Source organism: Molothrus ater, chromosome 1, assembly GCF_012460135.2.
Source record: "Molothrus ater isolate BHLD 08-10-18 breed brown headed cowbird chromosome 1, BPBGC_Mater_1.1, whole genome shotgun sequence".
NCBI classification, from domain to species: domain Eukaryota; kingdom Metazoa; phylum Chordata; class Aves; order Passeriformes; family Icteridae; genus Molothrus; species Molothrus ater.
In genome coordinates, this window is record NC_050478.2 from 115187260 (window position 1) to 115209276 (window position 22017).

At 38.7% G+C, this 22017-nt stretch overlaps 1 protein-coding gene across 2 annotated transcripts in view; it reads left to right on the forward strand.

Annotated features, from left to right (window-relative positions):
* Window positions 1-22017, forward strand: part of FAM110B (family with sequence similarity 110 member B) — a 113965-nt gene that overhangs the window by 12164 nt on the left and 79784 nt on the right. The window contains exon 2 of one of the 2 annotated variants that reach the window (XM_036406223.2): window positions 17971-18082. The exons of the other annotated variant lie outside the window; for it this stretch is intronic. The gene's annotated coding sequence lies outside the window, so the exon portion shown is untranslated. The remainder of the gene's footprint in view (window positions 1-17970; window positions 18083-22017) is intronic. 2 annotated transcript variants of the gene reach the window in all.

Consider the following 22017-nt stretch of genomic DNA (forward strand, 5'->3'; position numbering starts at 1 on the left):
AAGGGCCTGCTTGGGCAGAGTCATTCCTCAGTCCTCCTTTCCATCTTGAAGGCAGGCTGCACGTGCTGGGCTTGTCCTGGCGGCAGGGTGCACCTTGCAGCTGTGCTTCCCAATGATCTTGGGAAGAGGCAGCTCCTGGAAAGCACAGAGCCTCCCTGCTGTGCCCCAAGTTCAGGCTTCCTGCAGGAGCCCATGGGACATGGCCTGCCCTGCCTCTCTCCTGGATTAGGGCATGGCTGGCCTCGGATTGGAACACAGGATCTACCTGGCCATCCCTGCTGGATCCTTTGGTGTCTCTAGTTCTGTGACAGGCACTTAACAGGAGAATGACAGATGATTCCTTGGATGCTGTGCCAGGAATTCAGCCATGCAGAGCACTCACAAGTCATAGTTGAGATTTTGCATCTTAGATAGAGAGAAATAATAAATCCTTCACATTAAACAGGATCAGAATACACAAAAAAACGTTTCAGGAAAGCATGCATGCGTGAGATGGGGAAAAGGAGTTGATCTGGTTTCTGACGTGCTCCATTAACTCTGGGATCTGCAGCATTCCTCAACAGTCGAGAAATGTTATGTGGATGTCTGCAGGTGATCTTGAGTCATCTTGGAGACAGAAGACTGAATCCTCCTCTCAATCCCTTGGTATTCTTTCTGTAACAGGATGGTGTCTACATGTGTCCACACACAAATAATATTGGTTTTTTTTAAAGTCTTAAATGATCTAATTTTCTAGATGAGCTTTCCATTTATACAGCTGGTTTGGACTGAATCTGGGGAAGCAGTTCCAGTCCATGGTCTGCATCCAAAGGAGAAGCTCCTCTGAGGACTGTTAGCTATGGTAGGAATGTAGTCCTTAGCAGGTGGGCTGGGCTCAAACTCTTGCCCTGCCCTGTGCTTGGAGAGGTTGTCCATGGATTCTGAGCTGCAGCATTGCTCTCCCACATCTTCTGAAGGGTGCTGAACAGGCTGGTGACAAGGCAGTCAGTTGAGCTGGGCGTCCAGTGAAACGTATTCCCAGGTCCTTCTCCCAGGTTCTCTCCTAAAATATCTGAAATGCTTTTTTATCTTCCTATCAGTCCTCTTAGTTGGATTGTCTGGAAATAGTTACTTTCTTATAGATATTCTTGCTGGTGGTATAAGATAGCTTGGCAGCATCTATGAGAAAACAGTTATATGGGGAAGAGGTTGTTTTGAGATTTTTGTCTTAACTGGAAAAGTACCAGAAGCTGGGAAGTGCAAAATACATGTGTTGTTTTTTTTTTTCCCCCCTGAAATTTCACACCACTTTTCAAAATAAATTCTTCTGCCTTTAAGTGGGTGAGTCCTTTCTCAAAAGTAGTGATTCCCAAATGTTCATATTTGAGCCAAGAATAAAATCTCTTTTTATGCAATCTCTTCAGAGCCTGCCTTTGAGAAAGAAAGAAAGAATTTAGTCTTGTTTTAGAGACTTTATTCTCTTTATAGAACATAATGAGTTTGCTTTTCAAAGGAAAAACTGAGAATTGCAGTGTAGGGGCACTGTAGTATCTTGGCTTGATTTTATGCAGGATAAAGGTGTTTAGTATTTAATACAGTAAACTGTCTAAAAGGATAAGTTACATGATTACCATGAACTTTTAAATAACTATTAGTATTAGTACTTGATTGTCAGTCAAGGCTGTGGCTTTGTAAGTAGGAGAATGGTTGCAGATATAGTCAGAGCTTTTCAAGATATTTTTCCCTTCCTTTTTGTTTATCCTTATTTGCATATCTTAATTATGTCACCATAACTGTTTACAGTTTGAAACTGAAATGTTATTTTATTTCTCCAAGTATCTTTTGGTATCAGCTCAGTGACTTCCATTTTTAGGAGCTTGTTAACTTGCCTCTGACAGTTTCTTCATAGTCAGATATGGCAGCTGATGTCTGAGAGCTTTAGAATAATAATGAATGCCATAGAATTCTTTGTTTGCTTAGTGATGTGATCCTGTAGCTTGATTTCAAATGAACAAGCATCCATATGGTGTACAGGAATAAGTGAGTTGTCCCTTGCTGTGTGATACCTGTTTGTTGCTGGACTGCAGCTGACTCTTCAGGCAATAGAAGAGCCTGGTGGCAGAGTATGAAGTGGTATGAAACCACTCCTGATTGCAATCAGCTTGTAATGTATGCTTGAGGGAAAGGGTCAGAAAGTAGCCTCCAGGCATTTCCACTTCACAGTGTTGAATTGTGGTTTTATTATTGTCAATATTTGGCTAATAATAGAGTAGGAGTTGATACCAGTTTATGGGTATTGTTCACCAAATTCAGTTTTACTCCACTTCAAGAGAAACAGCACCAAATGTAAGCAAAATATCTCTTGCTTTGTTAGTATTTAAACTTTTGTAACAAAATGACTTAGGACTGAAAGGAGTAGCTTCAATCTCAGAGGCAAACAGATGCTTCCCAAAACTGCCACACTGGAAAGTATATTTGTCTCTGGTTCTCTTTTTATTGTACTCTATGCCAAATTTAGAATCACAGGATTTAGAAACCCCTCCCCCATGCACTTTTTAGTAGTGACCCAACCTTTCTGTGATACAAAATGGATCTGTGGGCTGGAGAATGTTCATTTAGCTCCCAGGTGCACCAGAAGGGCTCCCAGATAGAGACAGCCGGAATTCCTGAGGTGCCAAGCCCAGCTGGAAGGTTTCTCCTGCAGCACCTAATGTAGCAGTACAGAAGTATCAGAAAAGGTTGTGTAGGCAAAAGCAGATGATATTTAAAGATTAGCCTTGTTCTTTTACTAGTTGTTTTGCAGCACCAGATAAATGATAATTTTATTTAATTGTAAGGGGAATTCCATTGTGTTTGAAGGATTCTTCCTCTGCTCCTCAGTTTGTTGAGACCTTTACCAAGTGGGTAGACTTCATCAGTTAATACAGGAATCTACATAAAGGTGATGCAAAGTTCACAGAGTAGTAGTGTGGTATGGCTGTCAATTTAAACTGTTTAATATGTTCACAGCAAGGGGGTTTTTGGTTTTGGGTTTTTTTTGTCTTTTCTTGAGCTTTTTCTTACTGTCAAGTCAATCCCCAGGAATGATGGGTTGTGTGTGTGTCACATCCAGGCTATCATTCTGGCAAAATCACTGACAAGCTGACGTGTGTGGTTATTGTTTGTTTTTGGAGAAGGCACCAAAAAACACCACTTCCTAATTCAAAGAGAAACTTTTCTCAGAGAAAACTTGATCTCTTTGTAAGTACTTTTAAATCCTGCCTGTGTATTGCAGGTGCATGCCTGGACCACATGCTGCCTGGTGACTGCTCCTTCTGTGAACACAAGGATTAGAATTAAGTTTCAGCCTTAATCCTGGGTTTCCTGCGCTGATTCACTTTACAGCCTTATTCCTGTTTAGTTGCCTGTGTCTTAAAAAGCATGTTTTTATTTATACTTGCTGTCACCAAAAAAAAAAAAAAAAAGACTCTCACTGTGGTATTTTGGTTTTTATTGTTGATGAACTGTGTAAAGATTTATGCCTTCCCCCCACTCAGACTCTTCACAAGGTAGTAATTAGCCATGTGCTATGCAAATTCATGCAGAAAACAAATTGGTTATGTGTTAATTAAAACTAAATGACAGCAATTTTATATTTAGGTTACTTTAAAGTGCCTAAATTATTTTGGATTTGAAGTCTTAAGTGTTTTTCAATGCATGCCTTAGTCCCCTCTTTGTTACTTTCAAACTCTATAGTAAATATATATGGTTTCTTATGTACAGAATTATATGCTATAGTTTAAAAAAAAAAAAAGGCAAACCAGTGTTTGTCTTCTTCAGGGCTTGACCTGACCTGCAGAATTTTGTGAAATGTGAAAAATAATTGTTCACTTTTTTAGTGGCCTTGCTTTTTGTACTTTTATGATCTTTGCAGTTTTAAATGTGGTGTGCAGAAATTGAACTGCATCTAAGATTTAATATTGGCCAGGACAAGATCTTGCAACGAAATTTGTTCAGCAATATGTTTAATTGACAAGTTGTTTTCTCGTTAGGCAGTCTTTTGTTTATCCTTGAAAGTTTTGCATTTAGGGAGCTATTTAAATCAGCTGTCTTTATAACTTAAATCAATAGCAAGCATGCAAGATGGTGTAAGCAACAGGAAAATAAGTTTCTTGGTGTTCTAACAGATTTAAAAGAAATATTTTTGAATTGTGTAGTAATGGCATAGGATGGGTTTTTGATTAAAGAAAACATACTAGAAGCATGTGTTTGTGGTGGGTAATTTTTTTTTCTTTTTCAGGTTTTCATATCTTAATCTGTTTCTTTACCAGTCTATTGCAAAACTGGACCCTGGTGGGTCCTCTGAGGGTTGCGTGAAAATATAAAGTCAAAATTTCAAGGGTTTAAAAACCACTAAGTCAATAAGATGTTTGACAGGGCGTTAGTTTATATTTGGGGGCTACAAAAGTATAAATCCGTGGCTAAGGTGTACAGGAAAATGTATGGAGGTAAATAAAGTTGCAGGGGGCCACTGGGGAAAATTTCAGATGTTGACAATTTCACTGATGTGTTTCTGTGAAATGATTGCCAGTGTTTCCTCATTCTCAAAAAGGTGCTTAAGTGAAAATTAAGCCTGTTGGGAGGAAGTGCTGATTAGCTCTTGTGTCCCATATGATGCAGTCAGGAGCTTGCCCCCCCTGCAGGGGGAGGGAAGGGAGGATAGGGAATTCTTCCATCTCTGATCCATATATTTGTAATCTCCTGCTGTTATTTTTTCAGAGGCCTAAAAATATATTGGATTCTGCTTCAGAAAGAAGATTGAGTACATGTTATTGTAGGAACAGTCTTTTAGGTAGTTTAGGCAAGAAAGCAGCTGTTGTGTTAAAATGTCTGTATAAGTGTAGAGTCTTCCTTTGAGACAAATAAATTCGTTTTCTATACAATTGAGTGCTGTTGGTTTAGGTTTTTTTTTTTCAATTCTTAATAGAAGCTCAGCAGTAAGCCTTGACCACAGAATAAATTCTTTATCCTGTGTGATTTGTGTGCATTTGTCTTTTAAATCTGTTTAACAAAGTAGTGCAACAAATTTGGGATTAGCAACATGGTAGTTAGCTTTTCTGGAGGAAGCTGGGACAGAAAAATGGGGAAAATAATGTTTTTTGCGTTAGGTATGATGAGCTGACACAAAGATTAGCTGTATTGTGCATTTCTTTTCAAATGGTTCCTGACCTCATGGGTGCAAGGAAGTTGTGATTCAGCTGTAGCGGGATAAATTTGGCAAAGAAAATAAGCATGGGTTTTGTGCTGATTTGTCTATTGGCAGAAAGATATTCTCAGCTTGTAGACTTTCATTTTACCTCTCACAAATTTAAAAATAAGGTTGATTTAGTGCCAAATGTCTTTTGAAACACATGCTCTTGTATTGTATTTTAGTTCTCTTTACCATTTGTAGTGCCTTTATTTTTTTCTCTGGATCTGCTCTGTGTGATATGGAGGGCTGTAAATGCAAGTAAATCAGTTACTGCTCTCAAAAGTTTCTGATACGCTATGAAATACACATTTTAAATTTCAGTAACATGAAATCTGGGCTGTAAAATCCTACTTTTAATCTAGGCTTATTTGGTTAGGCTATGTCAAATCTGCTCCTAAAAATACTCAAGCTTTTTTCTATTATTATTTTCATTCAAGATCAAATCTCTTTGAACCATGTAGACACGCACCTGTGCTCATTTTAATCCCTGTGTAGTTTTCATCAATTATCACAGCAGGCAAGAAGAAAATCAACTTGTAAAATGCTTTTGAAAAGTAAATACATGCAACTTGGGGTTCAGGTTTCTGTTTTAATCAAACATCATCTGTATTCACGTTCTTAAGACAAAGCTGGGTGAGGGAGGAGCACAAAAAGCCTTTTTTTGTTATCACTGTGAAATATCTGAAGTGCTCTGCTGTATGATGGGTGTAATGTGTTTGTGTTTGTAGAGGAAGGCTGTGTTGTGTGTGTATATGCTTTTTTTTTTAAGCTGGAGAAAATCTAGGTCAAGAGATTTCATTCTTATTAATAACTTAAAGCTTTATTCCTCAAAAATTATCCTCCATGGCTAGAAAGCTTCCTCACTGGGGAAGCACTGTTGCTCTCCAACATGGATGGGAGCATTTTCCTTTCCATCAGGCTGTAAAGATGTTCATCTGAGAATCACAGAGTCATTTAATTTTGAAAAGAACCCCCAAGGTCATTGAGTCCAACCATTAACTTAGCACTGTCAACCGAGTCCACCACTAAAGTATGTCCCTGAGCACCACATCTACACAGGGGTATGGTCACTCCATCACTTTATTGGGCAGACTGTTCCAATGCTTGACAGCTCTTTGGGTGAAGAATTTTTTTCAATTATCCAATCTAAACCTTCCTTCACGCAGCTTGAGGCCATTTCCTCTTGTCCTGCTGCTTGGTAGAGGAGACTGACCCTGACCTGGCTACAACCTCTTCTCAGTAGTTGTAGGCAGCAGTAAAGTCCCCCCCGGGCATTATTTTCTCCAGACTAAACAGCCCCAGCTCCCTCAGCAGCTCCTCATAAGACTTGTGCTCCAGACCCTTCACCAGCATTGTTGCCCTCCTCTGGATGTGCTCCAGCACCCCAATATCTTCCTTCCCCTGTGTCGTGTTGAACACCACCACAGAGCCTCACGGAAGCCTGTTCTTTGTGGGTTTATCAGTGTGGGGCCAAGCTTGGGGCTGGAGTCCTTGGCATTTCCCCTTGCCTGCTGTCCAGCTCCAGGCCGTGTCCCCAGCCTCCTGAGCCATGTGTGACCACACTCTACCCAAAAGAGGTCTTGTGGTATTGATATGACAAAATGGGCCACATGTTTTTGCTTTCCTGAAAACATCAGCAAAATAAACAATGAAGCTTGCCAGTTCTTGTTATGGTTCATTGGGAGATGCTAAAACATGAAATCTCTCACTTGGCCTTGTCTAGGTTTCCTCTTCCTCAGCAGCTGCTGCCCTGTGTGTGTAGCTGCACAGCACCAGTGACTTAGCCTGCTATTACATATCTAAACTGGAAACACTGGGAAGGGTGCTGTTAAACTGGAGGAATAGACAAATTCTTGGCTCTTACAGGTTTAAACAGTTGTATTAGAGGTTTAAACAAACTTGGGGAAAATAATTGTCAGAAGCCTTTAATTTTGTCTTAATCTTTTGTGTCACCGTAGACCTGAAAGCAAAGGTAGTTAAATTAGGATAATTAATCATGGAATAACATACACAGGAGAATGTAATGAATTTTCCATTAATTTGCAAGTTATGTAAATCAAGATAAGAGTCTTCTTATAAACATTCTGTTTGCAAGCTATGGACAAAAAAAAGCTAGGTAAGTTTAGATGCCCTTTGTGTTGGCATTTTGAAGTTGTTTCTTGTTTAGTTCCTTCAAATATTAGGATTTAGAACTTTAGTTTGTGTTTTGATGTCTGGCACTGTATGAAAGAGGGCAGACTTGAGGGAGAAAAGGTAGTTTTTAGTTGAAATGTTCATGTTAAGGATTCCTGTGTTGACTTTCCCTTTCTCCTGTTTCTGCCCAAGACCTTGTGGATATAGGAGGAAACTGTTTATGTGCTGCTACAGGACCCACAAAAATGGGTTTGTGCACCAAGTCAAGAAATATATTTACTATTTTCAAGGGAAGTCTTTCAGTGTGTGGAGTTGCAGGTCCTAACTTCCTGAAGGGAGATGTACTGAATCCTCAGACATTGTAGTCAGCCCATGTGATTAATATAATTGCATCTTCTTTGTGAATAACTTCTGTAGATGTGAGGCAGACTTTGAAGCAAGTCAGTTGACACCCACACAGAACCAAATTATAACATCCTGATTAAATTGCTATGCACTGTAAATGCTCAAGTATTGTCAATACAAAGAAAGTTTGTTCCCAACAACTCTTAAAGTGTTGAAATTCACTTGAATTTTGCTGGATTAAAAAGCTAACTTGCACAGTTAGGTTATTTGCATGCAAAATGAGCAAAGATTATCACGATCATTAAAAACATAAAACACATGAAAGAATAATGTCAAATGTATTTTAGGAATACCTGTCAAATTCTGTCCACATCCCACATATTTTACTTTAACTTTTTTTAGTTAGTGATCAAATGGTGACTTTTAGTACTGCTTTTTCTTGAAAATACAATAAAACAATTCTCTGGTATTAAATAAATACAGAAAATACAATAAAATAATTCTCTGGAAATAATTCAAGCAGATTGAAACATTCTTCTTTAATTGCATCATATGAAACATTTTCTCAGCAGGGTCTGAGAAAGTGTGCTTCTGAAAATTTATCTCTTTTTTTATGATCATAGAGCAGTGGTAGGTGCCACATCTCTGGAAGCATTCAGAGTCAGGTTGAATGTCTGAGCAATCTGATCTAGTTGAAAATGTCTTTGCTCATTGCAGAGAGGTGGCACTGGATGGCCTTTGAAGGTCTCTTCCACTGCAAACTCCTCTGATCCTCTGGTAATAACTGGTCATTTAAATGCAATGTTTTTACACTATGTGAATGTAGGAGTAGAAATTATAGTACTGCAATAAAAATTAAGATAGATACCTCTTTAGATGTTGGACTTATTTTTAAAGTTTGTTTCTTCTGTCTATAGTGCTTTAGATGACTGATTAATTTTGTGTGCTGCACAAGCATCTCCTTAGATGCCTCATACTGACCTTCAGAATGTTCAAATTGGTTGTTTGGGATTTAGTACTTGTTTGGATGCCTGTCTTCCTAAATAACTTGCACAAAATTTTCTGCAGGAACATCATATTGTCAACTTTCACAAGGAAGAATGCCACATCAACACTTTATTAGCCTGTTGGAATCATCAAAATGTGCATCTTTAGGGATATGTGGGTGCCTCCAGTGAAGAATACCTGTTTTGATGTAGAAAGATGTTGCTTTTTTTTTTTTTTTGAGATTTTTTTATTACTCTAATGACCAGCATAGTTTTCTTAGCTGTGCGCTCTTTTGAGATTCCAAAGGTTAACCAAGTGTAAGTGTTAGCAGTCCATCTCATTATTTAAAAAGAATTGCTGGGTAGTTTCAGGATGAGTGACAGGATGGGACAATCTCTCAGTTGCCCTTTGGCTTCAGGGTAGAGCAGCATCCTTGCTGTATGGACTGATGACATGGACTCACCAGCTGCAAGCTCCCATGCACCTTTCCTTTTATGACTGGTGCTTTGGAGTAGCTATCTACTTTGTGAATTCTGTTTCCATTTTGTGAAGCTGGGGCTTTTTTTTTTTAAATACTCTCTGCTCTTTCCTTCTTCCCTGGACTCAATGCTGTTAAATGAGGGTCAGAGTAGTCAGAGGAAGACTATGCCTGTGGCTGTCCATGGCTTTTTGTCCTGCATCTGGTGACATGATGTGACTACTTGATCTTTTTAAAGTATAAGAAAAGTGTCAAAGTTCTCTGTTATCTAATGCTAAGCTGAGTTTTGTTTAATTCAGAGCAGTATGAGAGTGTAGTCTCTTAAGTTTTACTCCTGTTTTGGCATTCGACAGTCGAGTGGCTCTAATCAAGCTCAAACCCATGGAGGTACTCTGCAACTGTTGCCCCTTTCATTCTTTTCCACAGTGACCTGATACAAGGTTGATAAATGTTTCTAAAAGAAGCAATAAGTGGCTGAGTCCTCAGAAAAGAAGCATAAAGCCTTCTGATTCAAACTGTTGATTTATGCTGCTCTTAGCAGTAGTGGTTGGTTTGGCTGCTTGCCCCTTGCTTGTTTGCCAGCTTCCTGCTACTTGGAGATGAACAGGTCCTGGATTTGCTTTCTTTGGGGTAGGGAAAGGCTTTGCCATTGCACTGAAATTCTGATTAGTAATGATTTGCATAAACAAGAACCAATTTTTTTATAACTAGCTTTAAACAAAGAAAAGTAATCAATTATGGCATGTTATGTATTTTTTTTCCTTCTGTACAGAATTGCCTCAAAGGGCCTGTCTCTAAGCTGGAGTTGCATCAGTAACTACATTGCTGTTTGCTTCTCTGATGCTCAAAATTATGGTGTGCAAGACAGAAATGTTATGGTTAAATACCTCTGATGAAAGTAGGCTTTTGCAGAGCTGGCACATTACACTTAATTCCTGCTTTAGTATCCATCTGCTGAATAATCCTACATGCTGAGCCCATGGCCTGGAGATGGGCTTCACTCCTTGCTGTCCAGGGGGGAAGGCTTTTGGTAGGACATCCCTTTTCCATGGTATGCCAGGAATGTTGCAAGGACTCTTTCCACAGCCTCGTTAAAGTTAAATCATCAATATCTTATAGCCAGCGCTTTTTGCCTGCAAGTGTGATACTGTTTTACTGTTCCTATCAATGATGATAGTGTAGTGGAACAGGTCACAAAGGGAAGCAACAAACTCCTTGTACTTTGTTATAGTCCAGTATTGGGTACATTTAATAAACAACAGTAATGGTTGAATGTAATTTCTAGGAAAAGTTTTTAATGTGTGTTCTCTGAGGTGTCTTGACTTGAGCCTTGCTGAATCCCCAGCTTGGTCAGTAGTGTGGGTCCTGGGGTACTCCCTGGTTGTATACTGTGCTGCTTTAAAACCTGGATGTGAGAGCCAAGTCCCCCAGCTTGGCTGGGGACAGGGATTAGGTCTGACTGCTAGAGCAGGCAGCACATCTGTGACTGGCTGACATCTGCATGCCCTTGTACTTGCCTTTTTTTCAGTGTTGATATGTTTTCATAAATACTTCCGTACTCACTGTCTTGTCCTTTGGCAAGTAAGTTTTAGAAATAATGTCTGATTTATATCCTCTTTGTATTTTTGACCCTGTGGCCTGACCCCAAGTCAAAGCTTTGTATATCTTCTCATTCCCAGCAAAGTGGACTGTAGGGTTTTGTTTTGAAGCCCAGCTGTAGATTTAGTATTTCCTATCATGGGTAATGTGTCTGTTTCATGTCTCTTATTACTAACATTTCATTTGTTGATTGATTAAAAGTCAAAACTGAGGTCACCTGTTTGTATCTTTTCCTCCTCCAGCTGTAAAACATCCAAAGAGAAACAATTACAGTTGAATAATCAGGAACCGAGTTATTCTTCCTGGTTGTACTGAGTTGTGAAGAGAGAACTGACAGTCTGAGTAGGAAGCAGGGTAAGCAAGTGGATGTCCTCAAGCAGAGACAGAAAAGAGATTAAAGTGAATTCTTGCTGCTTTGGGGTTTTAATAACTTGCTGATGAAAAGTCTTTGCTTGGAAACTTGAACGTAGAAATGTGGGCAGGAGAGTCTTTCATGCCAGAGGAAAATTCATCTTTACAGGCTGTAATGTCCATCTGTGTTTCTGTCATGTGTAACAAATTGATAAATCAATGACTGTTTACCTCAGCTGATTCCTCCTGCTAGTTGTCTCTTACTTTTTATGAAGTGTCTAACTTTTTTTGGCCTAACACTTTGAAGTGTTTTGTCTGAGGTTTTTTTGGTGGGAATTTCTTTTGGGTGGTTAGAGGGTGGGCTGGTGGGGTTTCCTCTGCATTTGCAGCTATCTCATTATTAATAATTGTGCTTGTTCTAGTTCTGAAGCTTATATAATAAATTCAGCTCTTGTTGTGTTGGCCAGTGAGCAAACAAAGGTGACCTAAAACTCTTCCAAAATATGTACATGGCTTGGTGTTCTGGAGCCATTTGGCACTTTCTTACTTCCTGATTTCCCGTAGGCCTGATGAGTGTTGTACTGCCTCTAGTCATTCAGGTACTTTGGAGAACCACTCTTGCAGTTCCCTGGCACCATTCCCTGGCAAAATTGCTTGGGCAGGTTTTGCTTCAGCATCTAACTGTGAGTTGAAAACCTCAAAGCTGCCTTGATCTGATTATTTGATGGAATTGGGTGTCACTTTTATTGCTTTGAATGTTGGTCACTGTCCCAAGGGAGAAGTAACACATCTCATATGGGGGTTCACTACCAGGAAGGGTTAGGATTCTCATATCTCTTGCGCAGCTTATCTTATGCAGATCTGCCAAGATGATGGAAAGATTAGAGGCTACAGCAAATTTGTTTTATAGTTTGTATAAAAATCCTACTTCTTCTCCTGTGGCTGGATTTGCAACAAAAACAATAATGAGTCCAAATCTGAAGTCATTAAGGAACATTTGTGTAACTTTGATCTTGCAAAGACTTTTGAAAGTGTCTGTGTATTCCAGACTATCATTCTTAAAATGATAATGGCATCACTATTAAAAGCCGGAGAGAGGTGTCACCCATGTTAGATCTAAAGTCTGTCTCATGCATAGTTTTGCTTATATTTCCATGCTTTTCTTATGCTTAGTAGATTTCCAATTCTGCCCATTAAGTGCTACTGATTTTCAGAAAGTTTGTTTTTTGTTAGAATGCAGGCAGGCAGTGTAACATACGTGTTTCCCCTTTGAGCTGCAAATAATTAATTGCTGTCATGTATATTTGCATCAATGTCTTGTCTTCAGACTTTTCCAAATAGCAGGCAAAGATGGTGATAGCATATGGTTGCTTCTAATGTTTGTTCCAAAGTCAAACCAATTACTTAGCTTGCATCTTATGAACGACAAAGTGGTTATGATTTCATGGGGACTATGAAAAATGAATAAAGCTAAATGGCAAACTGAAAAGCAGCACAGTTCAGAATTTGGCTTATTTTGGGGTTATACCCAGGCTGTCATTCAGAAACTATTATATTTAGGAAATAACTTTGAGACAGAGTATACCGACATCTTCCCTGGATCATCAGTGAGGTCTTAGAGAGTACATTATTTTTTGAAAATTTCAAAATTTACTACTTTAATGATATCCTTTTTAGGAGCTTCATTGGCTTTTTTTCCACTGATAGAGAATTCACCAAAAACTCTTACAAAAGGTCTCTTATTTTGTCTTAATTTCAGTTTCTATTCCCTATTTTATGGTTCTCTGTAATGTTTGCAGTAATAAGGCACTGTGACATTTTCCTATTCCCTTTCACAGTGAAAACTTAAGAAAACCCAATTGTTTTGAATAAATTTCCTGGTCTTATTTACTTAAAATTAATCATGGTACCAGGCCCCTTCTTAAGCCTATCTTCTGGTGTCACTTTGTGCTGGTTTTGGCTGGGACAGAGTAAATTTTCTTCATAGTAGCTGGTCTGGAGACATGTTTTGGATTTGTGCTGAAACCAGTATTGATAATACAGAGATGTTTTTCTTATTCCTAAGCAGAGCTTGAACAGTGTCAAGGCCTTTTCTGCTTCTCACATCACCCCACTCTTGAATCATTATGCTTGCTTTTCATTGTGTGCCTCATTTTCCTTTCCTCTCCTCCTTTATCATCATGTGCCTCATTTTCCTCTTTTTGCAGCCTTTCTTTGAACTCTTAGTTGGCTGTTGTCACCAAACCCAGGAACATTCACAAGTTTACAGGCTTTCTTCTTTCAAGTCCCTTGGCAAGAGGAGTATATTCACAAAGACTGAAGAGGGTGGGTAGGAAGTGGTTGGTACATTAGCATATAAACACAGTTCATAAATTCCCATAAACAAAGTTCATAAATTCCCAGTTGCAGTTTTTAGTTGGTACCCCTTGAACTGTACTTTCAGGTTCCCACCTGTACTTATCATCTGCTGCTTTTCTGTGGAGTTTCTTGAAGGAATGGTTTTCTATAAGAATTGTGTTTATCCTCTTGATAGCCACCTGTCTTAGCAGACCTCATTCTGATTGCTTTTTTGTTGTCAGTTTGTTTGGCATCTGACTATTGTTCCTCAGATGCACAAAGAAAGTGACAGCATGGAAACCCATCAGGTCCATCCGTGCTGCTGCTTTGTTTAAGTACTGTAATTTCCCTGCCCTTCATTCTCCTCTACAACAATTCCCTCCTCAAAAACACACCATCTCTTTTTCTTCATCTTTGGAGCCCTGTTTTAGTAGGCTGCCCACTGATGCTTAAGCACTCTAATTACTCTGTCATGATGTCTATACATATTTTCATTTATTTTTTAACTTTGGAAAAACAAATCCTCTCCTGTAAAACCAGGTAATGGGCTGGCCAGAAAATCTGTTTTTCTGTGTTCCTTTTTTTGGTTCCTATTATATTTTAATAACTGATACAAACTGTAAATTAAACCCTTGGTGTTGGAGAGTAGAAAAGAGAGTAGCTGAGAACGTGGGCAGAAGACTAAGACCTGCTTTTTGTATCTTCTTGTGGATATATTTCTCAAAACCAAAACTATTAGTGTGTTGGACTTGGGGATCTGTTTCTAATTGAAGATTTGTTTCAGTATAATTAACATTTAGGAGATTAGTGCACTTTTATACTTCTGCAAATGTACTGTGACTTTCCCTGACAGTGGCTAGATAGCTGTGCTGAACCAGTCTCCTAGTGAGATAGTCACGGCTGCAAGAATGGTGGTAGCAAAACCTTGAAACTTTTAAAGATGTTGCTACCTTCCAGTTGTCCAGTGGATGTAACTCCTGCTTGGGAAAATTAGCAGTATTTTCATCAAACTTTGCAGGGAGTAAGGCTCCTCTTAGTATCTTATAGGTGTTTTACTTTGCAATGAAATTATTAGTCTTGTTCTGAATTGGGATGAATACTTCTAACAGCTGGGTACCAAGTCAGAAAACATGAATGTTTTTCCACCTCAGAAGTAAAACCTTCAGTACTGAAGATACTTTTTACTAGCCAACAAAAGTAATATAGAGTAATAATTAAAGTAGTGGTGTGTGAAGTATGAATGTACTAATTGTGGGAAGTGCCTGACCTGAGATTTTTCTCTGTATCTTTAATTTGATTCCTCCATCTTTTCAGGGGCTTAATGCTGAATATGGGAACAGATTGAAACTTAGTTTTATTGTTGAAGTAAATGAAAATAAGTCTGTCTGCACGAGTAGAAGCTGCCAAAGTTAGAGGATATGGACCCTTTCTAACGAAACTCCACTAATTTTTCTGAAAATTGTGTTCTCTAAATTGACTATACCTTTTAATTTATGCTTGATGTGAGATTTTTACTTGAAAATTATAGAGAGATGTTAGAGTAGTGAGTCTGTACCTGCTGCCTGTGGAAATGTAGGGTCTGCATTAAAAAGGTAGAATAGTTTTCAACAATACACATTGCTAGATATTCCCTTGTTTCTAATTGCGTACAAAACTGAGGTCTTTTCCACCTCTTCTGCTTTGTTAAATAACTTTGCTTTCTGCAGACAAACCTCTCTGAGAGAATATTCATATATATTTTTTCTGACACAGAAAGTATATCTTACTTATTTGAGTAGCTGGATTCCTCCAGCTGCCTAGTTTCAGTTCCCTGACTTCTCCCCCGTGACAGAGGTTAAGGTAGCTCCTTATCAAAGCACCAAGTTATCAAATGCTTAATCATATGCTGCTGAGCTTCCACATCAGCTTATTTCTTTCTAAGGAAATCCTACATTTTTAAAGACTTTAGTTTGGATTATGGAAACCTCATGGTAGACTTGAGTCAGGTTTGAAGGTTTAGATTGATGCCTTTGGGATTTTTAGAATAAGAGTGCCATTCATTCATTCATTCATTTATTCATTCATTCATTCACGAATCCTTCTAAATTACATTTGGCTTCTCTTCCACAAGATGTATATTTTTGTAAGTATTAAAACTTTGATTTTATACTTTGCAAGAGAGGAAGAACATAGCAATTGAGGACGAAAAGTCTTTTCAGAAAAAAAAGCCTAAAGACTTGTTGATACTGGACAGCAAAGCAGGAAACTACATGTGTCATAAAAGGCTCCAGTTTGTTGGATAAAGGCTGAAAGTCAGGATGTAGTCTATAAATACAAAACAGGTTCATAAAAGTATTTTTAAAGTGCAGTTCTGAGCACTTTAGAAAAGCTGACACATAACTGTTCAGCTGTTTAATATAAATATATTTGTGCAGATGCATACACACATTCAATACCATACTTTCATTTTTAAACATGAATATATTCAATTCAGTGATATTTATTTCCCTTATAAGACTGGTAACATTACTAACACCAGATATAAACTTGGGACCATATTTTTTGCAGATTTTAAACCAGCAATTTAGTGGAGAAGCAAAACAGAAGGAACTCTAATTTCAGCAGGCAGAAGGGAAGGAATTTTTGAAGCTGAATATTTACCTGCACAAAAAGTCACAACCTTTTTTTCCCTATAGTATTCTGTCACAAGTGTTTGATTTTAAGCAGTACATCTGGCAGTCTTCTGGGGATTTTGGAGATGTCTTCTATCCTGACCAGTTAATAGCTGTTAAATTTTGTCACTCAACTTGGAAATAAAAGTGTTTGTACTTGAACTTGCTCAGGCTATTGGCCAAGCAACATGGCTGGAACAGATTTACTTGCTGCAGCTAATGACTGTGTTCACTTTTTTCCCTTTGACTTGGCAAGTAAGAACTTACAGGGATCCTTTTGCTACACAGTTGCTTTGGTTTTTAGACTGAAATGACCATCATTCAGAATTGCTGCTTAAATACAGTAATTTGTATGTCAGAATAATTTGTAGTAAGAGTTTGTCTCTGGCTGATTATCTGTTGTTGTGCTTTGTTGTACTAAACAAGGCAAGGTTGAAAAACATTTTTTTTTCTTGCCATGCTTTAAGTTTTTTTATCTTTTACCAAATACCATAATAACACTACTACAGCAGGCTCATAATAGTTGTGTAGCTGTAATGCTATGTCACTCTGAATATGCTTATGCCTTCATCTTCCTCTTGTTATTTTTTCTAATTCTAAGTATTTACATGCAGATACCAATCTGTCTGAAATCCCCCCATTGTTACTTGTTTCTGTTGCACAACTGTTTCAAAGGCAGTCTCCCAAGATGAGACTTCATCCACCCACGCAACACAAACAAACTCTTATCTTCAGTCTACTATTGTCAAGACCCAAACTCAGTCAGATTTGATGTCTAGACCCCCCCAAAAAAGCAGGACTGTGAGTGAAGAAAAAGTAATTGATATCTGACTAATATTGCTGCCTGTTTGGTTTGTTAACAGTATGAGACCAAAAATGTTTTTCTTGAACTTGTGCTTAAGCTGTTTCTGCATGTATTTTTGAGGTTTTTGCTAAAGGAGCCCTGTGTTTCATCTCATGGTCTGTTACTTGACTGCAGTCCTGTTTCTAGAGTGAATAGCTGATTAGAAAATTAAAGTAATTTGAAACCACTCAGAATTGTTAGCTTAAAGGAAGCTGCTGTGCCATCTGCTTGTGCCAGTAAGGGTGCTGGACCACATACTGTCAAATAAAACCAAACCACAGAAATCTCATGTACCCAAGTACATTTTCTGTGTGATTAGAGCTGGTCTTACCTCAGGTGGCATTTTGAGAAAAAGAATATAAACAGGGATTTAGGTCACAGCTTGTAAACTACCAAATTCTGTATGGTTGTTTTGCCTGTAAAAAGCAGTGGTGAAATGCATTCATTTCAGTAAGGCAATGTGGTTATTCTTCCCCTCTGATGGTGGAATTTAAGGATTTTTATTTTTATTTTTTCTAAGCATAAGACAGTGTTTTGGAGTGGACTTTTGACAAGGACTGCTTTGTCAGCTGGGTGGAGGTCATCTGCAGGGAAGCTAGATGGTGTTTCTTGCCTGCAGGGGCACAGGACTATAAGAGTCCCTTAAGATGACGTGTCACACTTGTGCTCTTCTCCCCTGAAGCATTTCCCTTGCATGTCTCTGAGCAGTTTCAGTGTGGGGAAAATAATGACATGAGAGAAATTCAGAATTAATACCTGTAGATCACCTGTTAAATTTCAGAGCTTGGAGATTATGCTGTTGGGACTGGCAATATAAAGGCTAGAGACCATCTATAGCTGACTGAATGCTTGTCCAGTATTGCTAAACACATCTTTGCAGCCTCTAAGTCTCCAAAAGAAGATGTAGGGTTCTAATTTTGGAAATTTACATTGTTTAAACCAAGGTGCAGCTTTTAAGGACACTGTTCTCTTATCCATTCTAAAACTGTGACTTTGATGATGAAGCTAAATGCCTTCCCTGTTGCTGTGTCTCCAGGCATTGCTGCAGGGAGCCTCTGGGAGTTCCAGGGTGAAGAGATCTGCCTTGATCTGGAGACCTCCTAACAGGCCAGATAGCCTTAGCAGGAGTTCAGAAGTCTTACAGCAAGGTACAGTGATTCATTTTCAAACAAATTGAATTGTGTGATGCAATTCTCAAAATAAATATTTTTCTTCTTGTGAAATAAACACTCAAGTGCATCTCTGAGCTTTCTCCTTCTTTTGTGTGTATAGCTCCTTGCTACCTGATACAAATGTTGTAATAGCAAATTCTGGGGGAGGGGAGAGGAAAACAACATAATATGCATTGTAGGTTAGAGCCAGAAGTAATTCCTTAGATTATTAGGAGGAAGATACATCTACAGTTCTTTGTTGGCAAGGGAACAGGCTGTTTCTGAGCTCTACAGCATGCTCTGTTTTTAGAAACATATCCCACTTCAGAGCTCGCTTTGAGTGGCCACAAAAATATGGAAACACTCTCTGGTATCTTCAGCAATGGGAGAAGATTGAGGTTTGTATCTGATGATTTTCTGTTTATCAGCACTGTGGTAATTTCTTAGCATCCACAAGCCATTTTTGCTTTTACGGGATAAATACTGATGGAAGAAAAGGACATGTGACCCCAAGAACTTTGTTGAACTTATCAATGTTACAGTTACACACATTTAGAGAGATTTGACTATGGTTTTGCTGTGGTTTTGTTTGCCAGAGTTTTGAATATAGTGATGATATATGCAAGATCTGTCCTTTATACGGACAAGATTAATTGAACTAAGTGTAGAGAGTTGGCTGAAAAAAGTGAGTAGTAGTGGAAATGTTTCCCACAGATTTATTTAGGATTGAATGTAGGTGCTTCTAAAGTTGTCAGCTTCTCCATTTTTAAAAACTACCTGTTGCAAGGTGCTGACTTTGTTGGAAATCTTCCTAAGTGAATATTTCTTGATTCACCTGAGAAGAATTGCAGATTTTTCTAGTTAATCCTTTATTGATCTTAATTTAAACTGAAATTAGAGCTCTGAACTAGACCTGAGTTCATTGTCCTTCCATCCATGGAGTAGCATCAAAATTGCTGTTAAGTTCTCCCGTTAGTAGAATCAGTGCTTCAGCTCATAACCTTCCCTCATGGGCTGCTGTACACACTGGGGGTGAGTGCAGTAGGCACAGTTGGGCCCCCACATCCCTTTACTGCACCATGGCCTCTCTCTTTGCTTCACATTTCTTGGATTTCAGCTGCACTCATGTTTCTCCAGTCCACTAGCAAGGTCATCTTGAACTACTGGGGACATTGTATTCAAACCCTGACAGAGCAGAAAAGCTGCTGCTGATGATTACGAAGTGATTTCAAACTGAAGGCAAAAAACCCATCCAGAAATACTTATCTCTGTAGTGTTTCACTTTGTTACATTTGCCTTAGGAGTACACAAAGCAATACAAGTTGAGATAACTATACGTTGCAAAGACACAGCATTTCTTCTGGGAGTTACTTAAACATTTATTTATTTTTGAAGTGCAATTTTATGCATTGAGAGAGTAAAGACTTCACAGAGGGTATCCTCATAATCCCATGGGGTGCATGGATGTATCTAGGTGGGGTGGTGGCTAGGTTTCAAACACAGCAGTGTTAGTGTAGTGTTGGGTTTTGGTAATGCAAGCATCCATGAGTGAAATGCAGCCTTGAACACTCTCACTGCTTCCAACAAGGCAGTTTGTTCTCTGCCTCTCTGTCTCGTTTCCCTTTGTTGGAGGGGTTTGTTGCTAACTAGAAACACATGATATGAGACAGCCAAATGTTCTGGTGAAAATCAAGGACACTTCATAGCTGTGAAGATTTTATATTTGCCCTAGATTCTTTTTTTTTTTTTTTCCTTTTCCTCATTGATGCAGCTGTAACTGTTGTAAATTATATGAATAATTGATCAAGGAGTTGTTGTTACCTCAAATCACGTTATGGTAATTGCTTTTTAGAACTGTTTAGAACTGCTCTTTGTTGTACTACAGAATTGCTCCTATGCTGTTCTGTCTGTGTGGTTTTTATAGCCTTAAAGTTTTCTTCTGCTTCTGACCCTTTGCTCTTCCCATCTTTCCCCTCATCTGAAAAAATGTCTTGTTTCTGCTTCAGTATATTCCGTGATCTAAGTGAAAAGCAGAGTCCTTTTTAATCAATAGCAACGCACTTTAAAAGCCCTTCCCAGCCCTGGGAACTGTGCAGTGCACACATCTGGTTTCACATAAGCATGAATTGCTGGCTTCACAAACACGGAGCATGTAGTCCTTGCCACAGAGTTAGCTAAAGTGTTCTGTAACTTGAGACTCTATTTGAAATAAAAACAAAATTGTATAGCTTCTTTACCATGCTAATGGAAAATATTTAATTTGCTTTTTTCAAGCCAACCAAAAGTATGACGCAATGCTGCTCAGGCAGATTTACAGTGCCTTTTCTTCCCTAGAAATCAATACAGCTTGGAGGGGCTGTTCTGGGAGCTGGCTAGCTGACTGCAGTCCAGCTGCATTCAAATGTAAACTTCTGTACCACAAACCAAAACTGGTGAATTTGATTTATTCAGGCATCATTGTATCTCTGAGGTTGTGGTGTTGGGTTTTCTTCTTTGCTTTATTGCCGTTAATACTAGATTGGATTTCAAAATAGCAGGTTCAGTGGGCTTGTGATATTTTTTTCATGAAATCATTCAGTGATTTTCTATGTTTCTTGAATTACAGTACTTAGGTCTGTGGTAGTGATATCAGCAAAAGCAGATCTACATACATGGCCATGTGTTCCTTTCAGTAGAGTCCTCCCCCCCCCCCCCCCCTTAAAAACAAACAAAAGAAAGAGCAGCACCAAAAAGCTCAATGCTCATTCAGTGTGAGCATTGAGGGCTAGCATAAGCATTTTCTACTTCACACAGAATAAGCCCTGAATATTACATGTTTGATTTCTCTCCTGCTAGAAGAGGTAAAATGCAAGAGTTCTTTGTGAGCCCAAAAAAAGTTTTTAGAGGAGAACCATGGTGTTTTTTCATAAGTGAAGCCAACACTGCAGATTTTCACTGTACACCAACTATTTTGCCTTTGTTTCCTTTCTGATCCCTCACTGTCTCCACTAATAGCTTTGACTTTATTTAAACTCTCCACTGTAAGAGGCTGTTGATTTTCCCCTCCTTGTTTTTTTTTCCTTAATGGGATTTCAGTCTTGCTTAAGAGCTTTACTTCTGGCAGAAGTTCTTCTCTTGAACAACACTTAGGGATCCTTGACACTACTTTTCTCCCTGAATGCTGTGTTTCTTTGGGAAGTCTGTCACTGGTGGTCTGTGTCCTGGTCATACCAGACACAGTTCTACCAGAAGGAAAATCACAACTTGATTGCTATCTTGCCAAAAGGGCATTTAATCTTCTTTTTAAGAAGAAAAATTCTACTTCCATTTCTCATGCAACTGTGATCCAGGTTTTTTAATCCTCCAGCCATTTTTCTCTCATTTACTTAACAATGTCATGATGAGTAAACAGCTTGAGAAGACAGTGTGGAGGAATTGAGGTCCTTTTTGCAGGGATAGCTCAGGATGTCATGGGTTAGCAAAGAGGTGCAGACACATTTTGGAAATACTTTTGGCCCATTGGTTTTCTGTTTGACCGTTCCAAAGTTCTTGTGAGCAGAAGGGTCTGTCATTATAGTTTTCCTTTTGCCATCTTCCCTGCACTAGCACTGGCAGTCCAGGCTGGAAGATGCCATAAAGACTTCTAAAGCCACACTTTGAATAAAGCTTACATTTACTACAGAATATTTGCTTTGCATGGTTACAGTACAAGCACTGTATTCCTGTGTAAACACTGTAATGAAGTTGTTAAGAAGAAAGGAAACGCTTACAGCATTTGCACTAAAGTTCATGGAGCATGAGATAGCTGTGCTTAGGATGCTGGTACTTTGAAGGGATTAAAAAAAGCTTTTCACAAATAAACACAAAAAACGTTCTCAGACTAGCAAAACAGTTTACAAGTGATGAGAAGAATGACACTAATTATTTTATAGAGAATAATCTGACTTGAAATG